Source organism: Rattus rattus, chromosome 1 (assembly GCF_011064425.1).
Source record: "Rattus rattus isolate New Zealand chromosome 1, Rrattus_CSIRO_v1, whole genome shotgun sequence".
Taxonomy (NCBI): domain Eukaryota; kingdom Metazoa; phylum Chordata; class Mammalia; order Rodentia; family Muridae; genus Rattus; species Rattus rattus.
Genome location: NC_046154.1, coordinates 143,932,924 through 143,938,502, shown reverse-complemented (window position 1 = coordinate 143,938,502; position 5,579 = coordinate 143,932,924). Strand labels below are relative to the sequence as shown.

The window sequence follows — 5,579 nt, the reverse complement described above, 5'->3', positions numbered from 1 at the left end:
TTTGTTTCTTTTTTCAATTTATTTATGGTACTTTTTCTGTTTTTCAAATCCAAGGTGATATTTATCATTTATGATGAAGTATGTTTCTTAGAGAGTTAGAGGTAACAAAAATGTGTCCTTGTTTATAATTCAATCCCTTAGTGTCTTGTTTATTGGGGGGAACTAAGAGAGTTAATACTAAGAATTATTATTGAATGCTTATTAATACATTTATGTTATTTTTTATCATTGTTTTCTTAGATTTAATTTGGTTATCCACTCTGAGATTACATATTATTTGTACCCTCTTGAGAATTGTTTAATCTTCTTTTCAAACTGAAATATTTATTCCAGTGTCTTCTAGAGAGCTGAGGGAACATAAAATTCCTTAAATCTGTTTTAATTATGGAAATATTTTCTTTCTTCATTGATAGTGATAGTTTTGTTTGGTATAGTAGTATAGTTTGGCACTTGGATACAGGTATTATTCTGAGAGGAATTCTGTTTTATATGGTATTTGATCTTTCTCTCTTGCCGCTTTCAGTATCCTTTCTTTGTTCTGCTCGTTTGTTGTTTCCATTATTATGTAATATGGGAAGTTTCTTTTCTGCTCCTGTCTATTTGGTGTTCTGTATGATTTTGTACCTTAATAGGCACCTCTTTATTTAGATTTGTATACATTTTGTTAATATGTAGCTCTGGATGTGGCAAATAGTCCCCAAAATAGTTTTGGTTGAAAGGATAGTGGTTTCTCACTGTTAAGACCATAGGGTCACATTGGTCTGGATGCAAGGGATTAGGTCTGTATGTATACAACCTCTCAGAGATTTCTGCAAGGAGGAGTATGGGAAGCAGGGCAAGCAGGCAATGGGTCCATTCCTTCAGTCATTCCTCTGGGTATTGAGTAAGGAGGCTGTCACAGCTGTCTGGTGTTTGGCCTAGATAATCATAGTATGTGAGCTATGTTGCAGAACATGAGTCCAGGAAGGAGGGGTTAGCTCAGGAGCAGTTGTTTTGCAAATGAGAAGTGGTGTCTGAGGAATGAGTTGTTTATTATAGGTGAGCTTGGGGGAGCTGGGCAGTCCTTCCGGCATAGCAGAAAAGCATCTGGTGTTATAGTATTCAACAGATACGTATGGACAATGTGGGCCTGAGAACTTTGCTCAGTAACTGTCGAATGCATGAATGAATCGGATCCATTAGTCACTGTATCGCAACATTATAAATGTTTAATGGAGGAGGAAAGGGAGAGTGCTATTCCTGGACAAAACAGAAAGTGTACCAATTGCAACTCTTAGGAAAGGCTTTCCTTCCCACGAGGAAAATATCCAGTGACAAATTGCAATTTTCTTTCTCAGAACAAATTCTTTGAGATTATTTGGCTGTCTTCTTTTAACTTTCTAGCTTAACTTCTTTAACTTTTTTTTAAAAAAACATTACAAGTTTTTGTTTCAGTAAATGTCTAGAAAAGACTAAATGTGTGCATCATTACAAATTTTGTCAAAATAATTCTCAGGACATATCAGGCAAATGTAATTTTTAAATGGTGCTTATATTGAATTCTATAAAGCTTTCCATGCATTTGGTACATTTTGGGGGGCTATTAAAAAAAGAAAACCATGTTGGAAGCACAAAGTTAGAAATTTAACGAATAGACATGTTAATGTGGACAGACTTGGGATCTAAAAACCTTACCTGGATTCACAAATCAATGAGGTGATGGACGTTATAGTCCGATCACCATCATATCTGAAAAGGCTCTGTGGAAATCCACTAGTTACTAAACTAACTTCAAAATACACCTACCATCTCTGTACACACCTCATCTCAAAAGAGTTTGAGCAGAATTACTTGAACAATGACGCTTCCAGTAGACATGGACTCTTAACTAAAAATTGCAGTCCCAGTCATGGTATTCCTTCCTGTGTGTTATTGGTCAGGGAGGCTCCAGAGGTCCCCAAAACAACACAGGCTGTTACTATTGCCATTATTTATCCTTCGTAACCTTGAGGTGCAGACATTGGTGAAGATAACCCATCCTTGGTAACCACAAGGACCAGGTATTGTTGAAGATTTTGGCTTTATGTCATTGAAAAATGGATCTCAAACCCACTGGGAAAGTTCTTTCTTGATATCTGGCTTTCACAGTGCTGAAGATGCTGTGGGAAAAGAAACCAATGTAGTTTCATATGTAGTGCTGCAAACTACACACAGGAGAGACACACCTTCTAGTGCCACAGTAGCTGGGCTATTATGAATGTAACAACTTTCTGATTGGATATGAGGCTGGTTCCTTGGGGAAAAATATTATGTCTCTAATCCTGATGAAAAGCCTATAGCTGTGGAGGTCTTAGACCCCAGTTCAGAAGTTTCTACTGTCACCTTCTTAAATGGACATATCAAAGTTCCTTCTAAATATTTATGTTTATACCCATGGACTTGGACTGCTCTCAGCTTTATTCAGGAAAGTTTTATAACTTTTATTTGTTAGTTTTAGTTTCTTTTCTGGTAGGGGAAAGTGAATGAAGAAATGCAAAGCTGGCCAGAGTGTTGAGAAAAGGCAGTAGAATACTCATTGCTGAATAACGTATTTTTAGTGTTACCCTTTCCACAATGGCCCAGGAATCTGAAGTAGACAAAGAGACAGGAAGAACATTTATATGGAGGATGGAGAGTAATGCTGTGAAGTTCTGTCTTCTGGACCTGACATTGCTATTTAACTCATGAGCACACAGAAGCTGTGATTACCTACACAACATCTGCACGTGATGAGGATAAGCAGAATTCTAGCATATCTGTGAGAAGTAGCCTTTAGGCCCCACCCTTTAGGAGAATATATTGGCGTTGATTACTGCTGAGGATAGGAGAGTCAACTTTTTGAGTCTGTTTCAAGGAGCAGCTGTCCATTGCTCCCAATTTATTTTCTCCCAGCATCTCCTCTCTTCTTTCATACCATGTGTATGCTACATAATCCGACTGTATTTTCCAATTAAGCTATGACACAGTAGTCTTCCAGAGAGCTTCGACTCAGCTTTCTTTTGCATTAGCTCTCCTCCCCTCCACAACCTGTTTTTGCCCAAACACCTGTACCTCACACTGCCTAAATCTTCCCATCCCAGGCATTCAACCTCTTTAATTTCTATTTTATCTATAATCTAGTATCAATGATTATGTTATACCAAGAAAATGCAAGATCGCATTATTTCCTTGTAAAAATGACTTACAAAACCATACATACTAGATTGCTTTTATTTTTTTAAATTAAATTTTATTTGTAATTACTCTTCCCCACGTGTATTATTTTAGGATCCTACAGAATAACCCACGCAACCAATGTCCCAATACCAAAATTTCTTACAGCAAGTTATACATACAATTGTCCTAGGTAATAAGCAAAGTTTGTTCTTCAATGATTAAAGGAATACTTAAGTTTCCATAAATTTAACATAAAAAGCACACTTTAAGTTTATAGGGTTTAACATGTAAATTCAAAGACGACATGTCTTACAGGAATTACAAGCTTTTGATTTCTAAAAGGTGACTTAATTTTTAGGTTCAAAGTTACAGTCTTCAAAAGAAGTGTCCCACATTTTCTCTTCGAGCTTCAAACTCTCTACGCTCAACCATTCAACTGCTCCATGCCACACCAGACAAACCTGACATGAATGACCTATCCAAAGTGGTATCTTCTCCCCAGGAAGATTAAAAGGCAGTTTGTCATACTACACATTTCTGATGTCTACCACAATATCCATCAGAAAAAGCTTTGAAAAGATGGTTTCTTTCCTCACAGTAAGAAGTTAATTCTCTGTAAGACAAAGAACCACAAGACAAACACGTGCTCCTTTTAACTGAAGATGTTCAACTACTGAGAAGGTGTGCGCGCTCTCTTGGTGATAGAATAATCCACACGGAACCATCCAGCTCCATTCCATTTGCTCTTTCCATAACCTCCTTAGAGTCATCTGGCTTTCAAAATACCCAAAAGCAAATCCTCATGACCTCCCAGTTCGTTGATCATAAACCACATCAATGCGACTCAGAGGTCCATCTCGAGAAAACGCTTCATGAAGATCTCAGTTGTATACAACTGAGGCCAAATACTCCCAGGCAAGTGTTAGGATCTGGGTTCGCCCTGATGCTAGTGCCTTCTGCAGTTAGACATTGGAGAGTGACTCCGGCTCCTCCGCCGCCCATACTCTGCTGTACAGGACCTATTTCGAGATCGTCTTCTACGAAAGTGCGGTCTGGATTGAGGGTAGCGTCTATGAGAACGCCTCCTTGACTTTGACCTGGATTTTGATCTTGATTGAGAATGGGACTCAGAATGTATGGAAATCCTTGATGGACTATGAGATCCTCACCTGCTCTCTGATTTCACAGGAGCAGGAGTTCCTGTTGGAGATTTTGACTGAGAAGGAGACTCCCTGCTTTTGAAGTTGTTCTCTGCACCGCTCATGTTGGCCAGGTGCTACTGAGAACTAAATAAAAGATATGTCTCTCGGCTCCAGGGCCAGCGGCCTAGTCACCACAGTTTGGACTGTGGGGAGGAAGAAGGCGACGGCTACAATGGCCAGTGCGTTCCACTCCCACTAGCTCAAACATTCAGGTAAAATCTAGATTGCTTTTAGAAAAGTTAATATTTAACCTGAGTGAATAATACCTTCTTTGTAAGAATTAATATACTCTATTACTCTCATCTAGGTTTCTCTTCCAAAGTCAGTACTGTACATGTTATCTAACAAAGCAAGCTGTCTGTACTGAAATGTAATATTTCATACATTTTCTTGATAATATTCCTTTGCAGAAATAGACCAAATGATGCAAAAAGTTAAGTGGAAGCATTTCATGAGTATCTTAAAATATTAAAGTATATTCTTGACCTTCCATGACATAAAATAGAAACCAATTTTCCATTAAAGAGTATATCCATAAATTTATTTAAAAACAACTCAATTTAATCATTTATCTTAATCCTAACTCATGTAAACTTTTAACTCCTAGGTATATTTTCTAGTACTTACTTTATTGTGGATTCACCTGTGTCTGCAAAGCTGCTAATAAACCCAGACTTTAAATTTGTTCTATCAAAATTGGTGCAAAGTACAATATTTAGTTCTGTGAAATATTTAGCTCTTTGCAGGAAGTGTGTTTTAACATACTAATTACACTAATGCACATATGATATCTTAAAGCAGAGAACTATCAAATGAATACTGGGAATACAGTAGGTGAACCAAGGAATGCCCTCTGTAAGTCCTATAACAGGCAAAAGCTGTCCTATGGGCTTGAAGTCTTCCAACAGTGATTGAAGTTTCCTAATGGTTTGGAAAACACTGTATCTTTGTAAATCACGCCATCTTAAAATATTTATGCCAATTTCAGTGTGATAAACGCAGCAAGCTCTTCTCTTAGTGTTGCATGGCCTTCATTCCTATTCTTAGATCCCATGAATAAGGAATCTATAGTAAGGGCAAAGGGCACGTCACTGGCTACGCTGAAGCCACTAACTTCATCTCCCCCGTTGACACAATGATGGAATAGTGCTTATGTAAGCGAGCCTGCAGGCAGCCTGGATTCTTCCCCGGAACTCTGTATTT

At 37.9% G+C, this 5,579-nt stretch overlaps 1 pseudogene; it reads right to left on the bottom strand.

Annotated features, from left to right (window-relative positions):
- Positions 1-3,844: 3,844 nt before the first annotated feature.
- LOC116904503 lies at positions 3,845-4,438 on the bottom strand (annotated as a pseudogene).
- Positions 4,439-5,579: the final 1,141 nt, after the last annotated feature.